General features: G+C 41.3%; 1 long non-coding RNA gene across 1 annotated transcript in view; it reads right to left on the bottom strand.

Moving 5' to 3' along the window:
* LOC307156695 overlaps positions 1-13484 on the bottom strand; it is a 343191-nt gene extending 329707 nt beyond the window's left edge. Inside the window, exon 1 of the long non-coding RNA XR_013820776.1 lies at positions 13417-13484. This is a non-coding gene — a long non-coding RNA (uncharacterized lncRNA). The remainder of the gene's footprint in view (positions 1-13416) is intronic.
* Between the last annotated feature and the right edge of the window lie 234 nt (positions 13485-13718).

Raw genomic sequence — 13718 nt, 5'->3', positions numbered from 1 at the left:
ACTATGCAGTTAGATAAACTGTTCATTTATTCCATCACTTTACCTCTGTCTTTATCCCCTTTTATCCTCTTCTCTTCTTTTTGACACTGTATCTATTGCAGACTATAATGCTAATTTATAATGTGTCATGTATATTCGGCCATCTGTCACAATCAGGTAAGTTTCACCGTGTCTAGAACTGGCGCGAGCTGCCAGGCCCGTTTCTACAGGGGAGCCTGAGTGTGTTAAGCACCCTCAAACAAACAAATTACCAAATTACACAACAAATTACCAACAACTGATCGCGCGCACTCTGTTTCTGACGCACTTCAAGCACTCGCTGGGCGGGGGAAGACTGATGAGCCAGACCGGAGACGGGGGATTTTTTTTTTTTTTTTTGATTTTTTGCTTTATTTGGTAGTATTTCGAATTAATGGTTTTGAAAATAGTATTAGTAAAAAAAAATTTAAAAAAATTAATAAATCACTCGGGCCGGCCCTGTCAGGACCTACTCATTCTCGAAATTATACTCTAGATCTAATATTATCACACGGAATAAATGTTGATGCCGTTGAAATTCTGCAGCAGAGCGATGACATCTCAGATCATTATCTAGTCTTGTGTAAACTTAATTTAGCCAAGGCTGCAAAGCCGACTCCGTGTTACAAATATGTTAGACCTATCACTTCTGCCACTAAAGATTGCTTTATTAATAATCTTCCTGATAAGTTTCATCATTTCAGCATCCCAGATAGCTTAGAAGAACTTGATACTGCGACAAACTTTTAACTCTCTCTTTTCCTGCACTTTAGACACAGTTGCTCCGTGGCGCTAAAAGATTAAAGAAAATAGTCCAACGCCGTGGTACAACGAGCACACTCTGGCCCTTAAGAGAGCAGCCAGAAAAATGGAGCGCAACTGGAAGAAAACTAAACTAGAGGTATTTCGCATTTCATGGAAAGAGTTCGATTGCATAAAGAGAGGCCTTAAAAGCTGCTAGATCTGCTAGACCCTATACCGACTAAGCTACTGAAAGAGATGCTTCCAGAGGTCATAGATCCTCTACTTAATATCATTAATTCATCTTTGTCATTAGGATACGTATCAAAAACATTTAGGCTGGCTATGATTAAACCGTTTGTTAAAAAAACGCAACTTGATCCTAGAAAAATAGTCAATTATAGGCCTCGAATCTATCTTTTCTGTCAAAGATATTAGAAAAGGCAGTATCCTAACTATGTTCCTTTCTTGAAAGAAATGATATCTGCAAGGATTTCCAGTCAGGATTTAGACCGTACCATAGTACCGAGACAGCTCTCATTAGAGTCACAAATGATTTGCTCCTATCATCCGATCCTGGTTGTATCTCTCTATTAGTGTTGACCACAACATTCTATTAATAGACTCGGAAATTATGTTGGCATTAGTGGAATTGCATTAGCATGGTTTAAATCACGTGTCAAACTCAAGGCCCGCAAGAGCATATGATTGTCTTCAAATTAGGGATGCACCAGATTTAGGCTACCAAAAATGTTCGGCCGAAAATTGTATTTTAGGTTTTTTGGGCGCCGCCCCGCCCCTCCGTGTTCGGCGATCTGGTTTCACTCTGGCTCAGCATGGTTTTTGACTTTGCGAGCGGCTCCGCTTCCGAATATGCACAACTTCGAAGCGTGTTCCACTGTGTGTCTGCGGTGTGCTCTCTGCTCCGTGTTCGCAGCGCGTTCTGCTCAATGTTCCGCTGCAACCTCCGTGTGTGTGTGTTGCGTGCTCTGCTCAGTCGCTCACACTCAAAAGGCAAAGTCCGCTAAAAAACATGCCGACATGAAATTTCTCTAGACTCGTTTCTGTTTGCAATAGCACTACTGTGCTCTAACATGGTGTGTATAGCCGTGCTGGGCAATACTCTCATTAACTGGTCCTCTCCCTGCTATCTGCTCACATGCTCTGATAATAATAGCTTTGTAGGACTATACTTTATTTTGACAATTGGTCAAAAACTATATCTGTTAAATCTGATTCTGCTGCATAGAACTGAATGAAGAATAATATATTGATATTTAATATTATTTTAATATAGGCACCAGTATCAACCTTTTCACTGTTTGACTTGCATCATTAAGCCAGTAGGTAGCGACAAGTGAGTGTCTTTATGAGTGAACAAATGAACTTTAATTGAACTGATTAGTGCCAAAAACATTGATTAACTCGTGAAAACCAAGTTGCTGAAACCAATCTTTAATGCTAATATAAATTGCTCATTTGCCTCTGGACACATAAAGATTGCACTGCTGTTTGATTGAAATGTAACATCTATGCAAAATAATCCTTGAAAGATTTCTCATTTAAGGCCATTCCTGTTTGGAATATGTGATTGTGTATTGTCAACAATAAGCAGAAACATTCTGCATTTCCATTTTGTAGTGTGGATCATTCATTGCGACATTTAAACGGATTCTAATGTTTAAGAATCTGTTATCTGCTTGACAAATAATTTATGCAACTGCCCACTGACATGCTTTTAAAGCTATTGTTATCCAATTTTTTTGCCATTCAAACACCTTAAAATCCAAAAATGTAGGGCAGAGAAATCCAAATTTACCCTCCCCTGATGTTTCGGGCTCAGCCCCTGATGTTTTTAAAACCTAGAAACGCCCCTGCAAATGCATGCATATAGTATTTGTAACTTAAATAAGTAATAATCAAATAAAGAGACAATTTTTTAACAATATGTTGAGTAGTAACATTTTACAGTCTTACAGTTACAACCGGCCCTTTGAGGGCAGCCATAATGTTGAAGTGGCCCTCAGTGAAAATGAGTTTGACATTATCTGACCGTTATCAGTTTATAGCAGTAAATGAAGAGATATCTTATCGATCACAAGTTCAGTATGGCGTACCACAAGGCTCAGTACTAGGGCCGTTGCTGTTCACTCTGTACATGCTACCCTTAGGAAATATCATTAGGAAGCATTGCATTAGTTTTCACTGTTATGCTGATGATACTCAGCTCTATATTTCTTCACGCCCTGACAAAACTTACAAATTCAAAAAATTAACAGAATGCATAGCTCATATAAAAAATTGGATGACTAGTCATTTCCTACTACTTAAGTCTGAAAAAACAGAGATTCTAATTATTGGACAAAAAACTTCCTCACGTAATAACCTAGAATACTGTCTAACACTTGATGGCTGCTCTGTCAAGTCTTCGTAGTCAGTTAGGAACCTGGGTGTGCTCTTTGATACCAATCTTTCACTTGAAAGACACGTGTCTAGTATCTGTAAAACCGCATTTTTCCATCTTAAAAATATATATAAATTACGTCATATGCTCTCAATGATAAATGCGGAACAGTTAGTTCATGCGTTCAGGACATCAAGGCTAGATTATTGTAATGCTCTACTGGGTGGTTGCCCTGCACGCTTAATAAACAAACTACAGCTGGTTCAAAACACAGCAGCTCGAGTTCTTACCAGAACCAGGAAGTATGACCATATTAGCCCGGTTCTGTCAAAACTGCACTGGCTCCCTATTAAACATCATATAATTTTTTTAATATTTCTGATTACTTACAAAGCACTAAATGGTTTAGCTCTGCGGTGCTTGAGCGAGCTCTTAACGCATTATAGTCCTTCACATCTGTTGCGATCTCAAAATTCGGGCCAGTTGATAATACCTAGAATATCAAAATCAACTGCTGGCGGTAGATCCTTCTCCTATTTAGCACCAAAACTTTGGAACAGTCTTCCTAACATTGTCCGGGAAGCAGACACACTCTGTCAGTTCAAAGCTAGACTAAAAACACATCTCTTTGACCTAGCATACACATAACACATTATAGACTTTTATAATTCAATGTTAGGCTGCATAGATTAGGTCAGCCGGAACCGGGAACACTTTGGATAAATCCTGATGTACTCATTACATCATAAGAAGAATGGCGTATACGGTAATATTAGTCTCACTGTTTATCCCAAGGTTTACCGCAGTCCGTCGAATCCAGGCCATATCCAGATCGTATCCAGATCTGATGAAGGACTTGTGCCTGGACACACTCTCTCTCTCTCACACACACACAGACAACGCAGTCCTGAAATGTCAACTAGTCTCTCCCCTGTGAAGGCCTCCCCACCTCCCTTTACCTCTCTACAGATAAAACGTTGTCGGGATAATTCTAGTTTACGTGGCTACGTGGAAGCGATAAATAAATCTGTATTATACATTTTTAAGGCCAGACAAGTAATTTGTTGAGGGTTGGTTTGTTAAGAAGGACTACATGCCTGCGCACATATATATTCAAACCCGCATACCTATGGGCTAAACACGTGAGGCGCATGTGCACGCCATCTGCATTTTCGCAGGTTTGCGCAGAGATAACCTATTTTTTCCCAAAATTTTTCAAGGCTTACACCTTGAACCTATTTCAGGGTTTGCGTTCTCGAGCCACCAGGCACTGTTTTGAGCGGATGACCGGGCCGGATCGCTTTGAGTGTTTTTTGTTAGAACGATGTTGTGTAAGCTAATAACTAGTGGTAAGTTAATAACTAATGATCTTTGCAACGGAAGTGAATCGATCAAAACTAACTTTAGCTGGACAATAACTTTATTATAGAGCTTGTAAGGGTGGATTCCTGCAGTGGTTCAAGCTGCATGACTGCCGAATGACTAAAGAAACGTTATTAGCAAGATGGTAGAAAACTGCACATTTCTTGTCTATTCCACCCACTGCCACTTATACCAACGACGGAAATTAGCGCAGTTACAATAGCCAAAACAATCTCTGTTACTGTAATTTCCTATTATCTCTGTAAAGCTGCTTTGAAACAATTTATATTGTTAAAAGCGCTGTGTAAATGAAGGTGGCTTGACTTGACATTATTTCACTTATGCAGCGCGCATGGAAACACACGTGCAAAGATAATGCACACAGTCATACCGCTAACATTAGCTTCACGGAAATACGAATATACTCAACATCAGAACGTTTCAACACATAATACAACAAATATCGATACAAACAATGTTTAAGACCGTATATGTGAAAATTAAACTTACTTTCAAAGTTACACACACTCATCTATGGCTTGAATACACGCAAGCCCTCCACAGCTTTCAAGTGGAACATAAGTTGTGTTAAACTCTGGGGGTGGGACTAAGTTAAAAATGTCAATGATTCACAACCCAACAATAATTAACTTACTGAGCCTTTTCAACATATGGTGAAGTGGCGCACCTAGTGCAGAGCCCACCAAAGGGGGCGGGGCATCTGCCTATATAAGCAGCTAATTTCGCCATAGGATTTCAGGTTAATTTGACGAACGGCAAGCACGGTCTACGCAACGCTCGTTCCCGTTATCTCAGAGAACCGATATGTTCCCCTTCGAGACGTTTACTCATATTTCGTCACTAGACACTACAGGGAACCAGTCCAATCACGCCTTGCTATGTTCAAGCAGAACGGCATGTTCTGTGGCCTCAAGGGCCCTAAGGGCAGTAGGGCTAAGAGAGGGCAGAATTGCACCTGATCAGAAGGCTCGATCTGTGGTCAGAGCCTCCAGAGAGGTAAATGGTAGATCGAGCTCACTCAGAGGTCAAATCCAATTAGACAGAGAGGATTTGTGGGACATCCTAGTTATAAAATCTGGTGAAGATGGACTGCGAGGACCAGCCGGCCGCCGCACAGATGTCACCAATAGACACACCACTGGACCATGCCCAGGAAGAAACCATACCTCCGATGGGGCATTGAAGGCCCACCGAAGCATAGGCCAACACGATAGCGTCCACTATCCAGCAGGAGAATCTCTGCTTCGTGACTGGAAGCCCTTTGGTGCGGCCACCGAAGCATACGAAGAGCTGCTCCGATTGTAGTAGTCGCTCGTTGTCCGCAAGGGCAAGCAAATAGCAAAATAATTTGTGCTCTGCACGGACACTACGTCCATATTTTTTTACAGTCTATGGCCCAAACTCAAGGCAGGAAGCGCTGACGGAGAGTGCTTGCAAATCACCCACTCGCTTGACTGATGCTAAGGCTAGCATGTCTCCGGTCTTGAGTGAAAGTAGCCGACAGGGGCCCTTTGAGGGCACTAAGGACTGTTGATCGGTCCCAAGAGGGTATGGTAAGAGGACGAGGCAGTTTGAGCCTCCTTGCCCCTTTCAGGAAGCGAACAATCAGGTTGCTTCTACCGAACGATTGGAAGGCACCGGGAGCTATGGTGCGCCATATAGACTTTGAGTGTGGAGGGGGTGCGACCCGCGTCCAGCAGCTCTTGTAAAAAGGAAAGCACCAGCGTTACTTTACATGAAGTAGAGTCTTATACTGCCTCGGGCTGAGCACCAGGCGAAGAAAATAGACCGTTTAAGGTTATAGTAGTGGGCTCTAGACTTAGAGATGGAGTTTGGGACTCTCGCTGGGAGGTCCGTAAGCTCCCATTGAGGGGCCACACATGGAGGGCTCACAGCTCGGGCTGGGGATGACAGATTGTCGAGTTCCTCGCGGAAGAAGGTCTTTCCTCAGGGGTGTTGAGCCATGGGACTGCTGAAAGTATGCATATGTCGTATCCCCTGGCCGTACTTTAGAGACGATTTGTTTCAAAGTTATCATCTTGAACGGCCATCTCATGAGGGTGCGATTCATACATGTCGCTCCTTACCGAAGTGTTGACTATGCCCCAGAAATCGGGGTGGTCTGCGAGCGAATTGGAGCGAGTAGCCTCGTGTCACTGTGTCCAGTGCCCATTCTGACACGCCTGGGATGGCTTTCCACGCCTCGGCCCGGGGCTGAATTATTTCTGGAGAGAGTTCGCTGCATTTGGGCAGGGAGCTGACACCTGTGGGATTTGGAAGAGGAAAAGTGCTTACAGCGGTCAATTGCATGGGTGCGTGAACATGAACACAGCTTGCAATTGCAACATCTACTCCAACAGCCGAAACTGAACAGGGTGTTTGGAGGAACACTTGAGACTTTTTGAAAGATGGTCTGGCCGCAGCGAGACTTAACCTTTATTTATATAGCGCTTTTTACAATACATATTATTTCAAAGCAGCTTTACAGTGATAACAGGAAAATAATGCAACAAAGTTTGTTTCCAGAAGAAAATAGCGTCACAGTCCAGCTTAAGTAAGTTCAGTGATGGTTCATTTTTGTTGTAAAAAAGTTATTAATTTAGTTAATTTATATACATAGCCGTTTGGAGAAAACTGTGATGTCATCGTCAAGCTCAGTTCAGTTCTCATATAATGGTGTCAATGCAGGCAGATCAATATTATTGTTGAATCTTAAATTAAATTCCCCCAAATAAGCAAGCCAATGGTGAAAAAAGGCGAAAAATGCGACAGCCTTTCTTTAAGCCAAATCTTTAACCCTCCCCTCTTCCTTCCTGGATGATCAGGATTGCGTCTGAGGCGCAGGGTCCAGCATTATCTTATGGCGCTTTTCCACTGCATGGTACGGCTCGGTTTGGCTCGGTACGGTTCGACTCGGCGCGGAACGGTTCGGCTCGCTTCGCTTTTCCACTGCGTGGTACGACTCGACTCGGTACGGCACGGTTCGGCTCGCTTTAGCTCGTTTGCTTTTCCACTGCAGTACCGCTTCAATGTGAGTGGGACTGATCGTTATAGTTGCCGTCTCTACTACCATGACATCATCATATTAAATGCGAATTTTTAATTCCGTGTTTCCCCATCCACTCCTCGGCAACCAACGAGAGGAACGTCTGGACCTCGTCCACTGACCGCACGATTCAGCCATTTCTTTTTATGAATTTTTTTTCATAAAAGAAAACTCTTTTTGTTTTTTTTGTTTTTTTTGAAGCAAATACTTTTAAAACAGGTGCTACAGCGTTGGCCGCTGTCTACTGGCTATTTAAATCCATAGCTGTCAACCCTCCCGTTTTTTCCGGGTTTCTCACGTATTTGAGCTCTTTTCCCGCTGTCTTTTCCCCCGTTTTAGTATTTTCCCGTAAAATATCCCGTATTTTTACGCTCTGATTGTGTTAACTCAGAACACGCAACTATCTGCAAAATTTGTCGTTGTAATTTCAGTGTTGGTCATGGAGGGAAAAACTGAAACACAAGCGCGCGAGTGAGTCAGCTAGGCACACAACATCTTTATCATCATTCGTGGTGACCGTGCCTCGTCTGAAGCTGATCAAATATTGAAAGCTGAGGTGAAAATTACGATGCTAATTGCCAAAAATAACGCAGTTTAAACATATCCATTGGTCTGTCATTCTTTAATATATATTGTGTAGTTATAAACTCTTTAGACTGTTAATGATTAGTGCTTTTTTTTATATAGTTTGTGGGTAAGAATCGCGTAAAAAAAATCCCTTATTTTGGGGATGGATTCCGGGAAATCTCCCTTATTTTCAATGTTCAATGTTGACAGCTGTGTTTAAATCTAGCGGGTTTAGTGTCTCGTGTAATGACGCTGGTAGAGATGATTCTGTGTGACCAATCAGTGATCTGCAGTGTTTTCACGTCACATTTTAGTACCGGTACGGTACGCTTGGAACCTCAACAGAGGTGGTACCATTTAAAGCGAGCCGAAGCGAGCCGTACCGTACCGTACCATGCAGTGGAAATGTGCCATAAGTGAGCCGTACCGAACCGAGCCGTACCGTACCATGCAGTGGAAAAGCGCCATTAGGCCCAGGGTCCCTGACGCTTAGGAGGGAAGCATTTAGACTGATGAGGGTGCTGTCGACGCTCACTCAATACATTACATGGGGGTTTTGAAGAGGAAAGTTGAGTGTCACTCAGGGTCAAGAACATTAAAGACCACAGATCAAAATCCCCAGTGTTAAAGTACACAGTCTATGTATATATATGTCACTATATAGCAACGGATTTAAACACTCGGTTGGTCAGATGAGAGGAAGTTAATAACCACAGAAGGAGCTGATGATGTTTAAAGGAGGAGCTGTAACTATATATAATGAAGAGGCAGACTGACAGAAACAGAAAATGGCTGATAAGTGTGATCTGTGTCTGCTGGGACTGATCATTCTCTCTTCACTTCTCACAGGTAAAGAAATCTGTATTTTCTCTAAAGACATTTAGTGGAATTAGTCTGGAAAGAGTTCATTTGAACATGCTCAGTTTATTCTTGCACACATTCACGTTGTGATCTCAGAGTTGTGTATTGATACACACAGATCATACTGTATTATTCCTGATACTGGACATAGTGTCACTCAAACATCTGATGATGAAGAATTATCTTCATATTAAGAGTGTGTCAGTGATTTGAACAGCTCTCTGATAAAGACTAATAGTTTATTCTGGAGAGTGTGTTGTTTGCTTTAAGTCAGGAAAAATACTATGATTTAAAACTTCTGCTTTTTATGCTGGTGTGTTTTATGGTTCATTTATTAATATATATCATAATGATCACTGAGATATACTGTGTTTCAGGAACCAGTGGAGTGGATGAGACTCATGTGTTCATCAGTTCTGGTGAAAATGTCTCTCTGTCCTGTAATAAAGCTCTTTCTGACAGCAAATCAACTACATGGATCTACTCTAACGGACGTTCAAGGATAGTTAAACTGATTGATCGAGGGATAAAGAATAAAGACACAGAGAGACATGAGAGACTGAGTCTGGAGTCTGACTGCTCTCTGAACATCAAGAACGTCACAGGAGAAGATTATGGAGTATACAAATGCAGTCAATATGTGAATGGAGAACGACAAGGACCTGAATCTTTTGTTTATCTGCATGTTCTTCATGGTAAGTTTATGATTATGTGGTCAATTTAAAAAGGGCAGATTCTCCCATTAAACTCAGATGATGATTGAAGAGTCTGTGATTTGTGTCTTGTGTTCAGTTTCAGTGTCTTCATCATCATCATCATCATCGTCATCATCATCATCATCTTCATCCTCACAGACTGAGATCAGTCCAGGCCGCTCTGTGACTCTCTCCTGTCAGTTGTATTCATATGATCATGTAATGATCGGGTCAGTTCTAGGGGAGTTGAGCTGTTGTGGGTGAATCAGACTGGTGTTGATCTGAAGACAGACTCCAGATATCAGATATTATCATCATCAGCTCCATATCGCTGTATCCTCACTCTGACTACAACACTCCTGAATGAAGATGACAACAGAGAGTGGAGATGTCGGCTTACTCGCAGAGATCAACTCTTGACCTCAGTCAGATACACTGTCAAGTATTCAGGTGAGTAAAACACTCTTTTCTGACAGATTTGTGAAAACTTCCACAGATTGGCTCTACTCTTTCTGATGGCTTCATACGTTTTGGAGTTGTAAAATATTAGTGGTCAAAGTCATAAACTGCATAACAACCCTTATAATTCCCAATATTGGCCTCCTACATGGGTCATACATGATATATTGCATAAATCAGACGAGTGTATTAAAGCCTAGTATGACCCATGTAGGAGGTCGGTTTTAGGAATTATAAGGCTTATGTCCTTCATTCAAGCTGAAGGTTTATTTGCAGAAGCTCAACTGTGTTTCACTCTCATATAAACCAGGAATAAATTATACAGTAACACAGTAATACAGTAATACAGTACAGTCTCTTCTCAACTACTGCCACTGTAAACTGTGATGATGGAACACAAACTGCATGTCATGATCGATATGAACATATGATGTTAAATAAATAATGTGTATATGTGGCATTATGTGTTGAACTGAACTAACAGACGTGATTCCACAGATCCAGCTGATACAGCATCAGAAACTGAAGTCAGTGTGACTGCTGGATCATTATACAGAGGTACGACACGTTCATTTATACTGACAGCTTTATAACATTAAACTATCAGTCAGTCTGTAAATGCTTCATCAATAACTGTTGATAGTTGAATACCCTTGACTTCAGTCATGTACAGTTTCTCTTCTTCCTCTCATGTTTCCTGCAGTGATTGTGATTATTGTTGAGATCGCAGTGTTTGCTGCTCCTACTGTGATTCTTCTTCAGATCATCTGTGCAAGAAGAGCTGGTGAGTTTTGAGCCGCACACAATCTGATGATTCACACTCATCTGATCTGGAACAATCTGCAATCATGATAAAAACACATACGAGAGGTCAGTCAATGCTTTTATTTTGCAGGGAGGAAGGACTCGAAGCACCCAGAGGAAATAGAGATGCCGACAATATTAGAATAAAATACTGATGAGTTTAGAGCCAATCTGCAGCAATATTTACAATAGCAAAAACTTACAGAGGATTGTTCATTGTTTTACTTTCTTCTTCTCAGAAAACAGAGAAAAAACTCTGAGCACTTATAGTGACATAATCATGCTTAGATTAAAATGTTTGTTTTTTTACATATAAAAAGCCAGATTTATTTACATTTATATGGATTTTATGGATATATTTTCCTACAGGATTGCTCCTGTCTGCCTCGCTGCCTGCTGTGAGTGTGTTTGTTTGCTTCGGTGCTGTAAGCTCCGTCTTAGCCTTGTATTTCTTTGTTTTGAACCATCATTTACTACCATTTCTAGTTGTTTATACTACTACATTTTACCCAACATCTCAGATTAACCTGACATCGCTAGCTTCTGTTATTATGCTGCCTTCATGTGCTATGGAAAAGATGTTATTTTCCACTTGTGAGCTGGTATTTACCAGTGTGTTGTGTTCAAGTGCTTCTGTTGTCGTAATGTAGTACCCGCAAGGTCTGTGTCAGTAGAGTATCTTTTTTATCTTTACAAAAAAACAAAACAAAACAAAAAAACGTAAATGTGGTGCTATTCTGATTATTAAAACATAATTAATAATTTAAAAAAATAATAAAACGACATAAAATGATTAAATATGAACCAAGGAAATTGCGGCGAAGTTGAAAATTGAGTGTTAACGCATTATATTATAATTGTTATTGACATAACATTGTATATAGGCTACAAAAACTATCTGCTAACAGTATTCACGACTCTTGCGTTGCTCTCCGCCATTTTGAAAAGGTCAAAGGTTATCTCATCTCGGCAACTCGTGCATCAAAATATTCTACGAGCTGCCCAGTGGAAAATACCACATGAGGGGGTGTTCATGTGCATTTTCCACGTCGGCATTTGGTATTTACCATAATTACCATAGCACGTGAAGGCACCATTAGTACTACTAGCACAAAACGCTAGTAATTCGCTAGCCTGTTAACGCGCCACCCGTGCGCTCAGCTATTTTTATTTATTTATTTTTCTCTCGCGCATCCGCGCCTTTGAGTTCATAAAAAGCTCAGGTGAGTAAGAATCAGTCAACAAACACGGTGAGTAATGTCTTGTCCTGTTATTGTCACCTGCACTTCATGTCACATGTTTAGTATAGCCTTCTCTGTCGGCAATATAGGATTTATATGTGATAAATGTAAGGAGACAGTTAGGTTGACAGAGAAGATTTCAGAATTAGAAACACGCATCCAAACTTTAATTGAGGATAGTAAGAGTGCTAGTGCTTGAGATGTTTTGGATGCGCATAGCATACTGAACACTTTACATGAGTCGGTTCCGGCTGAAGTAGAGCCTGAGCAGCCGGGCAAATGGGTGACAGTGAGGGATCGCTCTAGTCGCGGATCTAAAAACCACTCTTCCGTTCCGATTACCATAACAAATCGATTTGCCCCGCTCAGTGAAACACCCACTGAGAGTTCTGTTGATTGTGCCCTAGTTATTGGCGATTCGATCACACGGAACGTGAAAATAGAGACACCAACCACCATAGTCACATGTTTGCCGGGAGCCAGAGCGCCTGACATCAAAGCAAATTTAAAAGTGCTGGCTAATGCTAATCGTAAATTCTCTAAGATCATTATTCACGTCGGCACTAATGATGTTCGACTCCGCCAGTCGGAGATCACCAAAATTAATATTAAAGAGGTGTGTGAACTTGCAAGTACGATGTCAAGGACTGTAATTTGCTCTGGCCCCCTTCCTGTTCGCAGGAGTGATGAGATAGTTAGTAGACTGTGTTCGCTTAACGGTTGGCTGTCTAAGTGGTGTCCGCTTAATAATATAGAATTCATAGACAATTGGAAAAGTTTTTGGGGCAAACCTGACCTGTTGAAAAGAGATGGTATTCATCCCTCCTGGGATGGTGCTGCTCTTCTCTCTAGTAATATGGCTCATAGTCTTAGAACTCAACCATGACAATCTGGGGCTCAGGTCAGGAAGCAGACAGACTGGCTAAACCGACTGTCTGCTAGCGGCCTCGCGTCACCAAGGTCAGATAAATCCCATAACATAGAGCAGGGGTGTCAAACTCAGTTCCTGGAGGGCCACAGCCCTGCAGAGTTTAGCTTCAACCCTAATTAAACACACCTAATCGGCTAATCAAATCCTTCAGGCTTATTTGAAAACTGCAGGTGTGTATGTGTTGAAGCAGGGTTGGAACAAAACTCTGCAGGGCTGTGGCCCTCCAGGAACTGAGTTTGACACCTGTGACATAGAGCCTCTTTCACCTAGATATCATCATATAGAGACTGTGTCTGTTCCCCGAATTAGGACATACAAAAAACTCCTAAACCCATTCAAGGGTAAAAATTTTATTGATGTTCAACAAATAAAAAACAGATATAATACGAATGAACAAATGATAAAGCGTGGGTTGCTGAATATTAGATCCCTTACTTCAGAAGCACTTATTGTTAATGATATGATTACATAATCATAATGTGCTGTGCATAATGTGCTATAATCTAGATGTGCTGTTTGACAGAAACCTAACGAAACCAAACGATTATATTATTTTAAATGAGTCCAC

The sequence above is a fragment of the Squalius cephalus genome, assembly GCF_949319135.1.
Source record: "Squalius cephalus genome assembly, chromosome: 1".
NCBI classification, from domain to species: Eukaryota; Metazoa; Chordata; class Actinopteri; order Cypriniformes; family Leuciscidae; genus Squalius; species Squalius cephalus.
This window is presented reverse-complemented; position numbering and strand designations above follow the sequence as displayed.